Source organism: Oryctolagus cuniculus, chromosome 12, assembly GCF_051225735.1.
Source record: "Oryctolagus cuniculus isolate XC-2025 breed Fujian yellow rabbit chromosome 12, ASM5122573v1, whole genome shotgun sequence".
In the NCBI taxonomy this organism is placed as follows: Eukaryota; Metazoa; Chordata; class Mammalia; order Lagomorpha; family Leporidae; genus Oryctolagus; species Oryctolagus cuniculus.
The window spans coordinates 5,153,842-5,174,435 of record NC_142878.1 but is presented as its reverse complement, the minus strand read 5'-3'; the positions used below and the strand labels follow the sequence as shown (position 1 = coordinate 5,174,435).

Sequence of the window (20,594 nt, the reverse complement as noted above, 5' to 3'; positions counted from 1 at the left end):
AGCCTCTTCAGTAATCATAGCCAATACTGTAGCAGAGATCAGGCATAGAGGTTGATATCGAAAGGCACAGACAGGTGCTCAAAATCTCATCCACAACTGAAGATGATGTCGGTGGGAGTCCAGCAACAACATAAATCCCCCCTTGTCTCACGTATTTTGGCGTTTCTCAACCGGCTTGGTTCCGTCCATTGACAATGCATTGTTTCACATAAAAGATACCAGTAAAGTAAGAATTTATTGATGGATTTGTTTGGTTATTCATTTTCTGATCTATTAAAAGACAATGATTGAATGTATAATAAGAGCCAGGCACTTTATTTGACTGTGGAGTTATGAGGATAACTCAGAATATCAAACAGTTTAGTCTAATCTCAGGAGTAAATGTGCTAGCAAATGATACAGGGGACTGCTGTTGATGCTAAAATTAATGTTTAAAACAGAGACTATGTGGGCATAGAGGAAGTTTAAAATTCATCAGGAGTTAAATCAAGAAAAAAGTTCCTAGAGAATTTTTGGGAGTAGAGTTGGAAATAGGGCAGTAAGTATCTCTTTAGCCAATGAATTAAAATAAATCTTAATTAACTTATTCTTTTACAATTATGGCAGCAATTTTTCCACTGTCATTTTTAGTTTTTAAAATGTTTCTTGAGGAAAATAACTGTTTATTTTTAAAGATTTATCTATTTATGTGTTTGAAAGGCAGAATCACACACACACACACACACAGGGAGAGAGAGAGAGAGAGAGAGAGAGAGAGAGAGAGAAAGGGAGAGAAATCTTCTATCTACTGTTCTATTGTTTACTCTCCAGCTAGGGCTGGGCCAGGCCAAAGTCAGAAGCCCAGAACTCCATCCAGATCTCCTATATGGATGGCAGATGTCCAAGTACTTGAGTAATGATAGGATGCCTTCCAGGTGCAGTATAAGGAAGGTGGATCAGAATCAGGGTGGCCAGGATTTGAATCAGCACTCCAATGTAAGATACAGGCATCACAAGCCACAGCTTAACCTGCTGCACAACACCTGCCCAAGGTTATTTTTAAATCCATAGGTATTTTGACATTCTAAATACAACAAATACATTGCCCATTTTGTATGCTTCTACTTACAACTTGAGACTCATCACTCAAAAATAAACAAAATTGACTGTGGAGAGTCACTAAGCTTCATTGTGACACACACTGCTCTAGGACAATTTAATAAGTAGTTAGTTTGTTTTCTGAAATGATCTTCCTCTCATCAAACCTTGTACACAAGTACATATAATTCAATTATTCATAACTCTTGAATCATGCATTTGAATCATAGATCAATGTATATTCTACAATTTAGTTGTTTTTCATAATATAATAATATAATAAGCATCATTGATCATCATTCTAAAGGAGAATCTAAAACTCAGATAATAACACCATCCTGTGGCTCATCCAGCAGCCTTGTCAAAACTTTAACACTTTTGCTAATTTTTCTTTAAATAATTAGGCTTTTGAATACAAACAAGTTAATCATTTGCAATAAAGACTATTTTATTTCATCTGTTTCAATCACTTGCCTAATATAGATTTTCTTTGTTTTATTTCACTTGCTTGGAATTCCAATAGCTTTTTTTTTTTTTTTTTTTTTTTTTTTTTTTGACAGGCAGAGTGGACAGTGAGAGAGAGAGACAGAGAGAGAAAGGTCTTCCTTTTGCCGCTGGTTCACCCTCCAATGGCCGCCGCTGCAGCCGGCGCACCGCGCTGATCCTGGCAGGAGCCAGGAGCCAGGTGCTTTTCCTGGTCTCCCATGGGGTGCAGGGCCCAAGCACCTGGGCCATCCTCCACTGCACTCCCTGGCCATAGCAGAGAGCTGGCCTGGAAGAGGGGCAACCGGGACAGAATCCGGCGCCCCAACCGGGACTAGAACCCGGTGTGCCGGCGCCGCAAGGTGGAGGATTAGCCTATTGAGCCACGGCGCCGGCTTCCAATAGCTTTTAAGGAGAGAGTCCCAAGTATTCTCTCTTAGAATGTTTTTAAACTTTTTTTTTTACTTTTTGTTTAATTAACGTCTTTATAAACTATAGCACTCTTTAAGCTTTTAATTGTTCCATGGGTTAGATATTGGTCACATTCATTTAAGTTTTCAAAGCTAGTAACAGATGATGTTTGCCTGTTATATTATTGAGATAAAATTCACAAAGCCTACAACTCACCAGTATTAAGTGTAAAACTTAGTAATTTGCAATATATTTCTGTAACCACCAGTATAGTCTAATCTTAGAATATTTCCATTCACCTCCAAATAACCCCATACTCATTGTCTGTCATTAGCCATTCTTTCCCACTCCATATTCTAGACCTTGAGGCAAATATGAGGGGTCTTCAAAAAAATCCATGGACAATGTGCATTATGAGAAACTGTATGTGACTTTCCAAAAATTTTGCACCAAAATAACTTTATCTTTTAATACCATTCTCCACAATCTTATCTTTTTTCCCCAGAAATCTTTTAATTTAGGAATACAAACTTCATACATTTCTTTTTTTTTTAAACTTTCATTTAATGAATATAAATTTCCAAAGTACAGTGTATGGATTACAATGGCTGCCCCTCCATAACATCCCTCCCACCCGTTACCCTCCCCTTTCCCACTCCCTCTCCCCTTCCATTCACATCAAGATTCATTTTCGATTCTCTTTATATACAGAAGATCAGTTTAGCATACATTAAGTAAAGATTTCAACAGTTTGCTCCCACACAGAAACATAAAGTGAAAAATACTGTTTGAGTACTAGTTATAGCATTAAATCTCAATGTACAGCACACTAAGGACAGAGAGCCTACATGAAGAGTAAGTGCACAGTGATTCCTGTTGTTGACTTAACAAATTGACACTCTTGTTTATGGCATCAGTAATCACCCTAGGCTCTTGTTATGAGCTGCCAAGGCTATGGAAGCCCCCTGAGTTCACTGACTCTGATCATATTTAGACAAGGCCATGGTCAAAGTGGAAGTTCTCTCCTCCCTTCAGAGAAAGGTACCTCCTTCTTTGATGACCCATTCTTTCCACTGGGATCTCACTCACAGAGATCTTTCATTTAGGTGTTTTTTTTTGTTTTTTTTTTGTTTGTTTGTTTGTTTGTTTTTGTTTTTGTTTTTGTTTTGCCAGAGTGTCTTGGCTTTCCATGCCTGAACTACTCTCATGGGCTTTTCAGCCGGATCTGCATGCCTTAAGGGCTGATTCTGAGGCCAGAGTGCTGTTTAGGACATCTGCCATTCTATGGGTCTGCTGTGTATCTCACTTCCCATGTTGGAGCATTCTCTCCCTTTTTTATTCTATCAGCTAGTATTAGCAGACACTATTCTTGTTTATGTGATCCCTTTGGTTCTTAGTCCTATCATTATGATCAACTGTGAACAGAAATTGATCACTGGGACTAGTGAGATGGCATTGGTACATGCCACCTTGATGGGATTGAATTTGAATCCCCTGGTATGTTTCTAACTCTACCATTTGGGGCAATTCAGCTTGAGCATGTCCCGAATTGCACATCTCTTCCCTCTCTTATTCCCACTCTTATATTTAACAGTGATCACTTTTCAGTTAAGTTTCAACACTTAAGAAAAACTGTTGAAATCTTTACTTAATGTATGCTAAACTGATCTTCTGTATATAAAGAGAATTGAAAATGAATCTTGATGTGAATGGAAGGGGAGAGGGGGTTGGAAAGGGGAGGGTTGCGGGTGGGAGGGACGTTATGGGGGGGAAGCCATTGTAATCCATAAGCTGCACTTTGGAAATTTATATTCATTAAATAAAAGTTAAAAAAAGAATAACTGTGTATTGATTACAGTATTCAACTAAAAGTATTAGGTAGAACAAACAAAAAAATACTAAAAGGGATAACATATTAAGTTGTTCATCATCAGTCAGGGCAAGGGCTGATCAAGTCACCGTTTCTCATAGTGTTCATTTCACTTTAACAGGTTTCCTTTTCGGTGCTCAGTTAGTTGTCACCAATCAGGGAGAACATATGATATTTGTCCCTTTGGGAGTGGCTTATTTCACTCACCATAATGTTTTCCAAATTCCTAACAAGGATCACTTTTCAGTTAAAATTTAAACACCTAAGAATAATTGTGTGTTAATTACAGAGTTCAACCAATGGTACTAGAACAAAACAAAGAGAAAATACTAAAATGGATAAAGTATTACATTGTACATCAACAGTCAGGACAAGAGCTGATCAAGTCACTGTTTCTCATAGTGTCCATTTCACTTCAACAGGTTTCCCCTTTGGTGCTCAATTAGTTGTTGCCAATCAGGGAGAACGTATGATATTTGTCCCTTTGGGACTGGCTTAATTCACTCAGCATGATGTTTTCCAGATTCCTCCATCTTATTGCAAATGACCGGATTTCTTTGTTTTTGACTGCTGTATAGTATTCTATAGAGTACATGTCCCATAATTTCTTTATTCAGTCTACTGTTGATGGGCATTTGGGTTGGTTCCAGGTCTTAGCTATTGTGAATTGAGCTGCAATAAACATTAATGTGCAGACAGCTTTTTTTGTTTGCCAATTTAATATCCTTTGGGTAATTCCAAGGAGTGATATGGCTGGGTTGTATGGTAGGGTTATCTTCAGGTTTCTGAGGAATCTCCAGACTGACTTCCATAGTGGCTTGACCAGTTTGCATTCCCACCAACAGTGGGTTGGTGTCCCTTTTTCCCCACATCCTCTCCAGCATCTATTTCTGAATGTGAGCCATTCTAACCGGGGTGAGGTGAAACCTCATTGTGATTTTGATTTGCATTTCCCTGATTGCTAGTGATCTTGAACATTTTTTCATGTGTCTGTTGGCCATTTGGATTTCCTGTTTTGAAAAATATCTATTGAGGTCCTTGACCCATCTCTTAAGTGGGTTGTTGGTTTTGATTTTGTGGAGTTTCTTGATTTCTTCGAAGATTCTTGTTATCAACCCTTTATCTGTTGCATAGTTTGCAAATATTTTTTCCCATCCTGTCGGTTGCCTCTTCACTCTCCTGTTTCTTTTGCAGTACAGAAACTTCTCAGTTTGATGCAATCCCAAATGTTAATTTTGGCTTTGACTGCCTGCGCCTCCAGGGTCTTTTCTAGGAAGTCTTTGCTGGTACCTATATCTTGCAGGGTTTCTCCAATGCTCTCTAATAATTTGATGGTGTCAGGTCGTACATTTAAGTCTTTAATCCATGTTGAGTGAATTTTTGTGTAAGGTGAAAGGTAGGGGTCTTGCTTCATGATTCTGCATGTGGAAATCCAGTTTTCCCAGCACCATTTATTGAAAATACTGTCCTTACTCCAGGGATTGGTTTTAGATCCTTGATCAAATATAAGTTGGCTGTAGATGTTTGGATTGATGTCTGGTGTTTCTATTCTGTTCCATTGGTCTATCTATCTTTTTCTGTACCAGTACCATGCTGTTTTGATAACAACTGCCCTGTAGTATGTCTTGAAATCTGGTATTGTGATGCCTCCAGCTTTGTTTTTGTTGTACAAGACTGCTTTAGCTATTCGAGGTCTCCTGTGTCTCCATATGAATTTCAGCATCATTTTTTCCAGATCTGAGTAGAAGGTCTTCGGTATTTTGATTGGTATCTCATTGAATCTGTAAATTGCTTTTGGGAGAATGGACATTTTGATGATATTGATTCTTCCAATCCATGAGCATGGAAGATTTTTCCATTTTTTGGTATCCTCTTTTATTTCTTTCTTTAAGGTTTTGTAATTTTCATCGTAGAGATCTTTAACGTCCTTGGTTAAGTTTATTCCAAGGTATTTGATTGTTTTGTAGCTATTGTGAATGGGATTGATCTTAGAAGTTCTTCCTCAGCCGTGGCATTGCCTGTGTATACAAAGGCTGTTGATTTTTGTGCATTGATTTTATATCCTGCTACTTTGCCAAACTCTTCTATGAGTTCCAATAGTCTCTTAGTAGAGTTCTTTGGATCCCCTAAATAAAGAATCATATCATCTGCAAAGAGGGATAGTTTGAGTTCTTCCTTCCCAATTTGTATCCCTTTAATTTCTTTTTCTTGCCTAATAGCTCTGGCTAAAACTTCCAGAACTATGTTGAATAGCAGTGGTGAGAGTGGGCATCCCTGTCTGGTACCAGATCTCAGTGGAAATGCTTCCAACTTTTCCCCATTCAATAGGATGTTGGCCGTGGGTTTTTTATTAATTGCTTTGATTGTATTAAGGAATGTTCCTTCCATACCCAGTTTGCTTAGAGTTTTCATCATGAAAGGGTCTTGTATTTTATCAAATGCTTTCTCTGCATCTATTGAGATAATCATATGGTTTTTCTTCTGCAGTCTGTTAACGTGGTGTATCACGTTGATTGTTTTGCAAACATTGAACCATCCCTGCATACCAGGGATAAATCCCACTTGGTCTGGGTGGATGATCTTTCTGATGTGTTGTTGCATTCTATTGGCCATAATTTTATTGAGGATTTTTGCATCTATGTTCATCAGGGATATTGGTCTGTAATTCTCTTTCAATGCTGCATCTTTTTCCGGCTCAGGAAATAAGGTGATGCTGGCTTCATAAAAAGAATTTGGGAGGATTCCCTCTTTTTCGATTGTTCTGAATAGTTTGAGAAGAATTGGAATTAGTTCTTCTTTAAATGTCTGGTAGAATTCAGCAGTGAATCCATCTGGTCCTGGGCTTTTCTTTGTTGGGAGGGCCTTTATTACTGTTTCAATTTCTGTCTCAGTTATGGGTCTATTTAGGTTTTTGATGTCTTCCTGGTTCAATTTAGGTAGGTTGCATGTGTCCAGGAATCTGTCCATTTCTGACAGGTTTCCCTGTTTGCTGGCATACAAGTCCTTGTAGTAATTTCTGATGATTCTTTTTATTTCTGTGGTGTCTGTTGTTACGTTTCCTTTTTCATCTCTGATTTTATTGATTTGGGTCTTTTCTTTTTTTAGTTAGTTGGGCCAATGGGGTGTCAATTTTGTTTATTTTTTCGAAAAACCAGCTCCCCATTTGGCTGATTTTTTGTAATTTTTTTTGGATTCAATCCTGTTGATTTCTTCTCTGATTTTAATTATTTCTCTTCTCCTACTAGATTTGGGTCTGGTTTGCTGCAGATTTTCTAGATACTTGAGATGAATTGAAAGTTCATCTATTTGGTGCCTTTCCAATTTCTTGATGTAGGCACCTATTGATATAAACTTTGTGTTAAAGTCTATTTTGTCTGATATTATGATGGCAACACCAGTTAATTTTTGGTTTCTGTTAGTATTGAATATCTTTTTCCATCCTTTCATTTTCAGTCAGCATGCATCTTTGTTGATGAGATGTGTTTCTTGTAGGCAACAAATAGGTGGGTTTTGTTTTTTAATCCATTCAGTCAATATGTATCTTTTAAGTGGAGAGTTGAGGCCATGTACATTCAAGGTGACTATTAATAAGTAAGGACTTTGCCCTGCCATTTTTCCATAAATATTCCTATTATTTACTTGGGATTTCATTCATACTTTTACTGGGAGATTTGCTGCCTTCACCTTCTTTGGCAGTGCTGACCATGTTTCTGTCAGTAGCAATTCTAGTGTCTTTTGCAAGGCTGAATGTAGATGACAAATTCTTTCAATTTCTGTTTGTCATGGAAGCTTTTTATTTCACCTTCAGTCATAAATGAGAGCTTTTCAGGGTACAGTATTCTGGGTTGACTTTTTTTTTTGTCTTAAGACTTGGAATATATCTGACCATTCTCTCCTAGCCTTTAGGGTTTCTGATGAAAAATCAGCTGTGAGTCTAATTGAAGATCCTCTGATAATAACCTGGTGTTTCTCTCATGCACTTTTTAGAATTATTTATGGAGAATTTGAATACAACGTGTCATGGTGAAGATCTTTTCCGGTCATTTCTGAGTTCTATGTGTTTCTTGTACTTGAACGTCCCTTTCTTTCTCTGAATTAGGGAGGTTTTCTGTAATTATTTCACTAAAAAGGCCTTTCCACACCTTCAGGAACTCCTAAGACCTGTATGTTTGGTCATTTGATAGTATCCCGTATATCTCCAAACATTTTTTAGTTTTCTAATTCCTTCCCCTTCCCACTCCCCTTCCCACTCTTTTTGGTCTGACTGTAAAATTTCCAGAAATTTGTCTTCTAACTCAAGTATTCTTTCTTCTGCTTCAAGTTTGTTGTTAAGGCTTTCCACCCTGCATTTTTAAATTTGTTCTATTGAATTATTCATTTGCAATATTTCATTTTGATTTCTCCCTAAGGTCTAAATTTCATAGGAGAAATTTTATTTCATGTCATATATGGATTTTATTAGTTTGTGGATTTGCTTCTGATTACTTCTAAGCAATCCTATGATCAAATTTTTGAATTCTATTTCTGGCATTCATCTTCATCTTCATCTCTTCATCTTCACATTCTAATATCGAAGTGCTGTGCTCTTCTGGGGCAGCATATTATCTTCCTTATTCTTGTTTCTTGAATCACTGCATTTATTATCTGGCATTTGTGGAGATTCATATTGGTTTCTTTTTTGTTTTGTTTTGTCTTTTCCCTGTGACTCGAGCCAGTGCCCATATGGGTTGCTGGCACTGCAGGTGGTGGCTTTACCTGCTAAACCAAAGCACTGGCTCCAATTATAATTATGTAATGTAATCTCCTTTAAAAATACTTACATAATCTTTTAAAGACAGTTGGTTATGAGGTATATAACTTACCCTCAAATGGTTCAGAAAGAAATTTTGTGAATTTGTATATTGAGCAACATCCCTTAATACAGAAGCACGGAGAAGAGAAGATCATAGAGAAAAGGCTATTTGTATAAAAAAAAAAAAAAAACAGGGTAAAGTGTGAAGAACAGGTGAATGTGGGTCAAGGGAATATGAGTGTCTTTGTGTGAATTCTTCTAAATTTTCCCTGCACTTGAAAGCATTTCTGAAAAAGAATTTCAAAGTCAAAAGAAAGAAAAACACTTCCTAGTGCAGCCACCCTCCGCTGACTGAGACTATACCTGAGCACCTTTGTCCTGGAGGCTGCATATCTGTGACACCCTTGCCTCATCAAGGGGATATCATTATGTTAGAACTATATCTACAACCTGTATTGAATCTTCTAAAAACTAACTAAAATCAATTAACTAATTAAACTAACTAACTAAAAAAGAAAAACATAGCCTTGGCTCACTGTTCAGTGCTCTGTGGTGGTAATTTTGGGTTTTCTGTCCTTGTGTATGTCAGTTACTGCTTTCCTCCTCCTTCCACAGAAATGCAAGTATCGAGACAGAGAGAAAGGTCTTCCTTTTTTGCCATTGGTTCACCCTCCAATAGCTGCCAAGGCCGGTGCACCACGCTGATCCGAAGCCAGGAGCCAGGTGCTTCTCTTGGTCTCCCATGTTGGTGTAGGGCTCAAGGACTTGGGCCATCCTCCACTGCACTCCCTGTCCACAGCAGAGAGCTGGACTGGAAGAGGAGCAACCGGGACAGAATCAGGCACCTCTACCGGGACTAGAACCCTGTGTGCCGGCACCGCAGGCAGAGGATTAGCCTATTGAGCCACAGCGCCGGCCAGTTACTATAATTTCATAGTTACCAACTTTTGTATTTTGGGACACTTATGATGCTTCTAATCTTTCCTCTGATAAACAGGGAATCTGTTGAAAAAATTTAATAGGATTTTGGTTATGCCTAAAAGTTTTAGAAGAATAATTCTTAAAGTAATGGTTATGAAGCTTTTCTTAAAAGAAATTAAAAGAAATTCCTGGATTAATTAATCTTCCAGAAAGAACATATTTTATTAAAATAAAACAAATTTGAATATAACAATGGGAAATACCTTATGGACAAAAAGAATTGCAGTGAGAAAGATGTTGCTGTTTCGACTCAGATTTTTGGTGATCATATTGGTATTGCTGTCCTGAAACAGGGCTGGCGGTAACACAGAATAAGAAAAGTAAGCAAGTGTATTCTAAAACTGTCATGGTTTATGATACTGAGAATCAGAATACTCAGTGTGGAAAAGAAGGAACTTTAAAAGATTAACTAAAAGCGGTATAACCTTGAATTTGAGTAGGAAGCATTAATATGAAATCACACTGTATTCTACTTTAATACTTAACCATATTCTTAGTTTCATGCTGGAAAGGCCTCGAGACAATGATCAGCCCAGTAACAATGAGCACTCCCGGATCATTCTAAGTGTACTGAAAGGACCCAGCTCTCCCTGGAGAAATGTCTGATCCCATGACGGGGACAGGAACTATGCAAGATGACTCTAGAGCATTTTGTCATGCCAGATAAGCAGGAAATACTGAACACTGTGAGGGTCACGTCACAGTGACTCATGAGCCTAAATAACACTTTCTTTTCAAAAAGATGCAGAAATACAGCAATCATTAAGAATATGAAAATTATCAACCAGCATGAAGTCACCTTGGCAGAATGCAGAGACCATCTCTTTATCTGAAACCTCGTTAGCAAAGTAAAGGAATCAACCACTTAGCCTGAGTTACTTTCCTACAAAACCTATACCACCAAACAACTCATTATTCAATTAAAGGAGATGTTTATTTATGGTGGTATTCAATACATGAAAAATTAGTATCTCCATTTTGCAATTCATAAGGATTTTATGGTCTAGGAATTAAATATTTGTAATTGTGAACACTACAGAATAATATACAAATCATTTTGATGGGGCCGGGTGCTGTGGCATTGCAGGTAAAGCCACCACCTCCAGTGTCAGCATCCCATATGTGCGATGGTTAGTGTCCCAGCTATTCCACTTCAGATCCAGCTCTCTGATTATGGCCTGGGAAAGGAGTAGAAGATGTGCCTCTTTGTAACTCTGCCTTTCAAATAAATAAATAAATCTTAAAAAATAAAAAAAGAAAATCATTCTGAAAGAAAGAAAAAATTAACAAATAATAAAAGGAAGGAAAAAAAGGAAGTGGGAGGTAGATGGAGAGAGAATAAGAAAGCCATATGAATCGGATCAAAACTATAGATTTAACCACCAAGATATGGGAAATACAAACAATAACAACAAAAAAAGCATGGTGAACTTCCCTAAACTATTCAATCAGAAAAATACAGATTTCTGGGAAACACATGAATGATTTTTCTTTAAGTTTCATAGAAATACAAAGACGCAGAAAGAAAAATGGACAATGAATATTAGCAAGACTTAATATATTAACCTTATTTGGATCCTTATAAAAAAAAAAAAAAAAGGCTGGCGCCGCAGCTCAATAGGCTAATCCTCCACCTTGCGGCAACGGCACACCGGGTTCTAGTCCCGGCCGGGGCGCCCGATTCTGTCCCGGTTGCCCCTCTTCCAGGCCAGCTCTCTGCTGTGGCCCGGGAGTGCAGTGGAGGATGGCCCAAGTACTTGGGCCCTGCACCCCATGGGAGACCAGGGTAAGTACCTGGCTCCTGCCATCGGATCAGCGCGGTGCGCCGGCCGCAGCGCTCTGGCCGCAGCGCGCCGGCCTTGGAGGCCATTGAAGGGTGAACCAACGGCAAAGGAAGACCTTTCTCTCTGTCTCTCTCTCTCTCTCTCTCACTGCCACTCTGCCTGTCAAAAAATAAAAATAAAATAAAATAAAATTAATTAAATTAAAAAACAGTTCCACTTTCCTGCTAATGCACATTTTGGAGGCAGGAAGTGATGGCTCAAGTAGTTGGATTCTTGTCATCCATACAGGAGACCTAGATTGGGTTCCTGGATCCTGGTTTTGACCTGGCACAGCCTCAGTGTTTTGGGTATTTGAGGAGTAAGCCAGCAGACAGGATATGTCTCTGCCTGTCTCTGTCTTTCTGCCCTTCAAATTGTTAAATTAAAAATATTATTAAAAAGTTAAAACATGCTGCTGAATACTGGAGGAAAGAATTACACAACATGGCAGATACTTCTGGGACGAGGAACGAGGTTTTGAAAAGTGGTAAGTCAGGAAAATACTAAATTTTTTCTTATGAACTTTTTGGTGTTAAGGTTTCTTTTTTCATTATAAAAGTATGTGCTAGGGCTGGCGCTTTGGCATAGTGGGCTAGGCCTCCGCTGGTGGCACTGGCATCCCAATTGGGTACCAATTTGAGTCCTTGCTGCTCCTCTTATGATCCAGCTCTATGCTGTGGCCTGGGAAATCAGAAGATGGCCCAAGTGCTTGGGCCTCTGCCCCCGTGTGGGAAACCCAGATGAAGCTCTTGGCTTCTGGCTTTAGCATGCCCCAACCCTAGCTATGGTGGCCACTGGGGGAGTGAGCCAGCAGATGGAAGACCTCACTCTCTATGCCTTTTCCTCTCTCTATCTGTAACTCTCTCAAAAAAGTATGTGTGATACTGCTTTGTGAAAAATGAAATTAAATATAAATAAAATGCTCTTAACTTTTTAACTTATGGATTATAATTCTAACAGTTTATTCAGCAAAAAACCTTAAACAATATAGCCTATTTAAAGCAACCCAAAGTACATAAATATGTTCACTGTAGCATCATTGTAAGAATACAGAATTGGGAACAACCAATTGCCATGACTAGGGCATTCATCCAGTAAGACCCTAGACTGTGATTAGACAGAATGAGGTTGTGCTTGATGTGGAGACCCGGGAAGAGCCCCAGTGCATTTACAGCGTTAGGTGGACAACCTTAATTCATCAAACATTACATAATATCTGAAAATATAATATTCTAATTTTGCTTTCTTGTAGTCGGCAATAAATCTATTTATAGTCAATATGCTACAACTTGTATTTGCTAGTATATATTCTCTTAATTCAAGACAATTTTCATAATAACTATTTTCAACAGTTTTAGCACTGGATTTGGAGCCCTTGGTAGACACGGATTATGCACATTTCATGTGTCATTTGGCATTTTTAAGGGCTCTGTGCTAATAAATATATAAATGATTTTAGTAGATATGTTGACAAAAATAGAGAAGCATTTTAACAGTATTTATTAACACAGTATTAAAAACTCTTCAATTATGTACACCTTTTCTCCATCCTTGTATCAGGATCATGTATTCCCTTTATAATTAGAAAAAAATGGTAAAGAAAAAAATAGAAACAGAAAAATCAAGATAAATTTTTAAAAATCTGCCCAGTATGCATCACCATCTGGAACAAAAATGTTTCCACCATGCCAATGTTCATTGAACCAATAATTCTCTCTTGACCAAAATGTGAGTAAAATGTGTAACTTCCCACGAAGTTGCTTCTGGATCATTGGCAAACACAAGTCAATTGCACAACTAACGTCTGTTTTACTCCCACCCCACTTTTATTTACAGAACAAGTACAAAGTAGTTTGCTGCTGATCACAAAAAATACCAAGAAAGAAAGCAAAGGAAAGGAAATGCCAGACAGCGGTTTCTCAGAACGACTTTTATTTTGATGGATATTTTTTAATGAACTTAATTTATGTGAAGGTTGTTCTGTTAAAAGGAAAGTTCACAAAAATATGATGCATGATTGATCTCAAGACTGTGTCTTGATCCAAAAACAACACACAACAGCAGTCAAATATACGTTTTATGGGCTTTTGTCTGTTTTGCAATAACACCGGAAAACATTCTTTAATTAAAATTTAAAACCGTAACTGATTAATTTTCTGAATAAACAATCTCTGTAAACACGGAATGTCAGGGTTTTACGGCTGTGTAAAAATAAATTTTAGTTCCTTTGCACAGTCATTCTGGGGAGGACCTTGGCACAAGCAAAAGGTGACGGTGTGACCCAGGGAAAAAGGATTTTGAAACCTAGCTTGTTCTGTAACTCCATTCCTGCCCACCACGATGAGGCCCCAAAAGGGTAGGGGAAGGAGTGTGTGTGTGTGTGTGTGTGTGAGAGAGAGAGAGAGAGACAGACAGACAGACAGACAGAGCTGGTGTGCACCCGATTGTCCTCCGTTCCATAGTTTCTTGCTAGCTGCAGATTGTCCATGGGTTCCAAAAACCCCATGCAGTCGCTGAACCTGCTGCTGCCTGCCTGGTACGATGAAGAACTTCCCAGGATCTTGGCTGCTGACATGGCTGGGTGGAATTTAAACTGAGCACTCCCATTTGGTTTCTGTTGTTAAACATCATCCCCGATTTTTTACAGGAGCCAGAAACCAATCTCATTTATCCTCAACAACTTTAGGATTTTCATTTTTTCTTAAAAACAGAGGGGAGGTTTCAAAATGTTACTTAAAATACTCTTGAGTGACTTTTCAAGGAAACATGGAAATACACTGCCAGGAAAACGGGGAGTACACTCAGAGTAAGGGATCTCAAAGTCTCTGCCTGGATGTTGTTTAAATCTTGAAATAAAAATGCTCATAATCAAGTTATTTTTATTAGACATTTATGTCTTGGCAATAATAAATGACAATGACCTCTGTTCTTCTAGAGTCCAGAAAAAGAACCAGAATGAAGTCCTCAGAGCTTGTCTAGGTGACGCTCACAGCTTGGGCTTGGGTTTCCAACACGGGTCAGCTGCTTCGAACTCACTTCAAATCCTCAGCTTCCTGACCCAGAGCTGTTCTACATGACTAATATCTGCCCAGGGTAAGGGGGGAGTAAAAACCTTCAAGATAAATACTTTCACACTTCTAGGCCCTGCTCAATTCCCCGTAAATTTATTTCGCCCATAATTACGCACTAAAGCTTTTTAAAAGAAAGTTTCCACACAAATTAATTATACTATTATCACTACAGGAAGTAGCTGAAATGTGAAGACAAGTCCCCAAGAGGATCTTCAGTCTTCTACTCTGTCTCCAGGGGAGGTCACCTGTGAGCACATTGTTTAAAGCTGTACATGCGTCTATGCAGGGATTTCTCGGTTAATTCTTGCATCTGTTCATCCACAAAGTGTTTATTTAATGCTTGATTTTTATACTAAATGGTATAGGAGAGAAAGGGTTTGTATCTCAATTGTGGAAGACATGGAGAACAAAACAAATTGTCTGTGTAAGCTCTGCACAGAGATAGTGAAGAGGCGAGTTCAAGAGAATCCACTACAAGCAGTCCTGTCCATGCCTTCTGCTATATATGCAATTTCCATTTCCCCATGCCCTCGTCAGAAGGGGGGATAGAGTATTTATATCATTAGAAAACTTGGCAAAGGACACAAAACAGGACGTTACAGAACTGCGACTTCAGGCTTTCAACTGAAGCGTAGTTGATAACATGGTTGTACTTCCCATCGTAGCTGGCTGCTTCCTAGCGATGAAACGACTCCTGCACTGGGAAGACACGGGTCTTGACCCATATTCTAGAAGAAAATTAGACAGGAACCTTCAGTTAAGATATATAAAAAGTCACAACCCAGGACATTATAATGGGAAGCATGGCAAGGGGTGATGTAGCTGGAGCAGAGGAAGTGCAGATGAAATGGACAAGGCGCACACAGGGGTTGGGTTTTTCTATTGAGCAGTGACACCCCTGGGCATGTTCCAAGGTCTCAGCCATTGCCCTTAGACAATCTGAACCCCTTCCCAAGACTCTGAGACTTGGATCTTCTTTTCTAGATGGTATTCTTTGAGGCACGGTGAGCTGGCCAGGAGAATGACATTGCTCTTACTCACATAGCTACTCACCACAGCCTGAACCTATAGGTCTGTAATTTGTAAAATTCTTATTTATTTTATTTATTAAAAAAGGCATAGGGTAAAGAGACAAAGACAGATGAACAGAGGTTTAACATCCAAATGTACATTAGCAGCAACTGGAATTGGGAGTGGAGCCACAAGTTGACCCAAGCACTACAATGTGGGGTGCAGGCCTTCTAGGTGAGCTCTAAACCACTATACCAAATGCCCACCCCTGTGTGTGCCTGATGGAGAATGTGGATCGACTTTTAAGAAACTCTCGAGGATTATGAGATGACGTCCTCCCATAGTGGAGTTAGCCTAGTCCTTACTTGGCAAAAATAAAGCACACATACAAATGCCTGAAATACTTACTTGTTCCCCAGTATTAAGCCCAAAACAGATGGATGGCATTCCTCATGTGTTCTGTCCCACGTGACCAACGTTTCTGGGATACCCACCAATAACAACCAATATAAAACAACCTGAATGCCCACTCCCTGCCCTGCTGCCCTGTTCCTATTCAGAACAGTGCAACTACCTAATTAAATAGAACCACTCTAAAACACATATGTCATTGGCAATACTGGAAGCTGTGCTATGACAAGGTGCTTTGGTAACCTTGTTGAGGGGCCTGGTTTACAGCTGCCAGGTGTCCCTGTAGTCATTTGAAGGCCATCTGGACCAAGGAGCACTGGAGAGCATTATTGCCAGTATCATGTTTCAGAAAAGGACATAGAGAAAATACAATTTTAATGTCAAACAGTAGAACCCGTCGAGCTCACAAATGAGTCCAGAATTGCCAGAAGAACATATGAAATTTCCCTGAAGAATGTGGTCCTCATCTCTCCTACTGCTGAACCTCACATGCTCCAAGCTCTTGTCTTCAAACACATGATATGATAGGGAGTCAGACTGAGATTTTCATATTGACTTCAGCATTCTCGAAGCAAACAGACTCAGACGAGTCACAAAGCCTCTCCAAATCACAGCTTCCTCATCTGTTAAATTAAAACAAAATCAAATAAAAACTGGACCTGCTTCCTAGGGTTGTTATGAGAATTAAATAAAGCAATGCATTCCAAGTGCCTTAACACAGAAATTGGCACATTTGTGGTTCAGTAAGTATTAACCAGGGCTGGTGTCACCTTTGGGATTCCTCATTTCCAAGATCTTTAAACAGTTTGTTATTTTAAGCCCATATCTGCGCAGTGTGAACAGAGCCTTGCCCACAAATGTCATACTCCTCCCCCAATGAATGCCGGTGGGATTAGTTAATAGGTTCTCCATGAAACTCTCAAACCAGGGGACAGGCACATAGAAATAATAGCTGGTATTTAGCTCTCTTCTCACTTGGTTCGTACAAATCCTTCCCACCCCACCCCCTCGCCCCCCGTGTCACAGGCACACACAGGGCATCATATTTCTTTCTGTTGGGCTGGAAGGGGTGTTCACATCGATAAGGAACCTTCCTCCCACCCCACTTTGTCTGCCCTGCACTTAGGAACCAAGGTTGAGTTCACACAGGGGTCAGAGAGATAAAAGCTTGAGGCTTAACCACCAATTCACTAGTCTGGGCCTAAAACTTCCGTCATTTATTTATTGCCCTAGAAAGGATAAGCTGGGCCCTGTGTCCTGACGGTTGTAGGCTGAAGCCCCTGCCATTTATTATCTCCCCTTCGGGTGGGAAACAGAGCAGGCGGATGCCGATTCCCCAGCGCACGCAGCCCTGCCATGCATGGCTGTCTAGATGGAAAGAGAGAAAAGTTTCCTCGCACTTTAGGGGATCTCTTGTTTTTCATCAAGAGGCCGAGTACAGACATTTTGAAATAATTGTCCAAGACAGAGCACAAGCAGAGCCAGGAGGCAGAAGCTAGCCAGCCCTGGGAGAGAGAAAAAAAAAAAAAAGGACAAACACCCCAGGGCTGAAGCTTCCAGACTGAAAGAGATTTACTGCAGCCGCTGCAGAGACTGTTTGTTAAGGAGCAGAAGATAAACAGGAGGCCCCTTCAGAACCAGTGGTCATGTGGAAGGCACTAGAAGCACTCCTGGGCAAGCACAGGGCCCAGCCTTCGCGCCAGCTGGTTGCTGCTGACTTAACGTCTGCTATGCACAAACCTTCATTCCCTGTTCAGTTCTGGGCACTGGCTCTCGTCAATGTTAGTGCAAGGGAATAGCAGCCAGGCACAGAGAAAGGACAATTGGCACCGCAGATTGGAGTTAAAAAGCCAGTCTGGATGCATTCAGGAGAAACCTGGAAGGCACCAGCCAGGGGCGCCTGGACCAGCAAAGGTCTTAAGATTGCCTGATCCGTGCCCTTTCCCGCCTGCTATATGCATCCCCCACCCCCCTCATCCCGACTTTGGCAGAGCAAGCAAGATGACAAACGTCAGCTGTGGGCTTGTGGCGGTAATGATCTTGTGGCTATGAATAAAAATGTCCGGGTAACAGATTTGTGAATCGAATCGCCTTTCTGTGCAGCGGAGCTGTGTGGGCTGGTGCTGCGGCTCCTGTTATCTGGGCGTGCGAGGGCTGCTTCATACTAAACCTCGAGCCATCGCGAGCCCACAGGGTTAAGCCTGGAAGGCTAGAATGATATTTTCACTGCTTTTGATGACACACTAAAATAAAGAACGCCTCATTTTGCAGAACGTTGAGGCTGGGAAGCCAATGTACATGTGGTTACTATTTGCAGAGTTTGGCATTTTCTATGAATAGTATAAAACAGGCATTGGATCGGCTGTCATGTTTTGACAGGGTTGTCCTTTTTTTCCAGAATGCCACTCTCCCCGCTCCTCCCCCCACGCAACACTTATTTGAGCAGCAACCCTATCACTTTTTTTTTTCCTTAGGTGGACTAAGAAAATTGATGAATAATGAATTAAAAGCTGGAGTGGGTCAGCTTTTTTGAGGCTCCGGGAAGCGATCATCCTGCTGAGAGCAGAGCCCCTAAGGGGAGCCCGAGTCTCTGTTCTGGCTGTCACTTGGATGTTGGATATTCTGCAGACGGGTCCTCATCCAGCCCCAGAATGGGGCAGGCCAGGGACCAGGGCAGTGGCCAGAGTGCAGTGGGAGGTCCGAACTCTTGAGCTGACAGCAAGCTCATCCTCTGTCCACTCTTCTGCTCCATGTGCGAGATTCCTTCCTGGCTCCTGAGCCTCTGTCTTCAGTGCCCACAGCCTGCACAGGAATGAAGCCCGACAATGAGAAGTAATTCTAGCTCTTCACAGTGAGACCCACCCATCAGTTTCACCCCCAGGGTGTCAAATGGGTGTGAGGTTTCAACTTCTCAGGGAGAGATGGGGTATGCGGAGTAACCTGTAAGCCACTATTACACACACACACACACACACACACAAGAAGACTTCTCTGAACCACTTGGGAATTTGGCACTTTAGGTTTTCAATTTGAATCCTCCAGTGCTAATTAAACTTGTATTTCAAACATTGGATTTAACTCTTTGATGACCATTTCTTGTATGTCTGTTTCTTTTGTCTTCAAGGGACCAAAAGCCAGAGTGGAGCCACGTTGAGTCACTTTCCTGATCAGTCCTTAAGGTTCACATCATCTGGGCCTCGTTGAGTATTCTTTTTCAATATTGGCAGACGTAACTGATCTGGCATTAGAAAAATTGGTTTTACATGTGTTGTGAGCAAGCAATGGTTTTCTGATTAAACAGAATTATCTTGCATGTATAAATGAGGGACATAATTACACTCAAAACTGAAACCAATTGTCAAGATGTCTGTGTTTGGCTTGGAATGGCTGTAGCGTAAATCCAGCCATGGAACTCTCGGAGCAGTAATGAGACTATCAAACAGGCCATGCACTGTGTCGTCACTTCATCGGCATTTGTGTTTGTTATGACTTGACTCAGAGTCTCAGGAACTTGTTCCTTCTTTACCTATTCGATCAATTTATTCTTCTAGGAGCCTACAATATAAATCTTTTCTTAACTAAAATAGGTTTTGGACTTCAGTTCACATCATTCATCCTTGATTTGTGTCGAGGTCACCACCTATGAGCATACGTGAGTCAGGTGAAATGAATTCATTTAGCCATTCATTTGCTTTTCATCAAACGTATTGATATCATGTTGATAATTTCTAGGAACATGAAGAAAAGCTGTTCTAAAAACTCAGTTCTCAAATTTCTCATGACATGAGAGAGGAAATAATGTCTATACCCAACAGTGAAATATACTTTGTAGAAGTCATATTTATGCATTATATGTGTGCGTGATTGTTTTTGTCTTTTCAGGGAACACTATGAATAAAGCTATTATTATCACCCATCACCTGCTGAAAGAACACTTCTGGGCGTGTCTTCAGGATAATGCAGCTTCATTATTATATATAATTAGTAAAGATAATGTCCTTACTACACTATCTTACTCAGATTATCCACTCCCATAATACTTTTCACATCACAGTTCACAAAACAATGCACAACAGAAGTTCCTCATTTAGGGTCGTAAAAAGTGCAAAAATTCAAACTATGCAGAGCATTCATTATTAGCAAATGTGTATATTGGGCTCCTATCTTGTGTCATGCAAATAGGAATGAGCAGTTCTTCCCTTGCACATCTAGAGAATGCAGGCATGAGGGGAGAGAGGTATTATACAAACAACTACATAATAATTAAATATTGAGCAAGATGAACAATGGAAGTGTATAACTAAGGATAGGGGAAAAGGGACAGCCTCCCAAGGAATACCATGGTGAATAGTCTGAAAGGTGAGTGTGATGTTGTCAAGGAATGCCTATGTGAAGAAAGTGCCTGGCAGGGAACAACACGTGCGAAAGTCCCAGAGCAGCCACTACAGCTTTCTTTATCAGGAACCAGAGGAGGCTGGTGTGTTGAGGTTAGAATGCCAGTGTGGAAATGGTGTACCCTGGGCTTGGGAGAGTAGGCAAGAAGCAGGTCATGGAAGGCCCTGCAGGCCCAGTGAGTAGGTAAGGTTCAGCACGGCTATGCTGCAGTAATAAACAGTAATAAACAGCCCCCACACCTCAGGGACATGGGGAAGCCACGTGCTCTA

The 20,594-nt window shown here is 40.2% G+C and overlaps 1 long non-coding RNA gene across 1 annotated transcript in view; it reads left to right on the top strand.

Moving 5' to 3' along the window:
* LOC149122922 (uncharacterized) overlaps positions 1-19,843 on the top strand; it is a 38,127-nt gene extending 18,284 nt beyond the window's left edge. The window contains exons 2-3 of the long non-coding RNA XR_016218678.1: positions 14,373-14,530; positions 19,055-19,843. This is a non-coding gene — a long non-coding RNA (uncharacterized LOC149122922). The remainder of the gene's footprint in view (positions 1-14,372; positions 14,531-19,054) is intronic.
* The last annotated feature ends 751 nt before the right edge of the window (positions 19,844-20,594 follow it).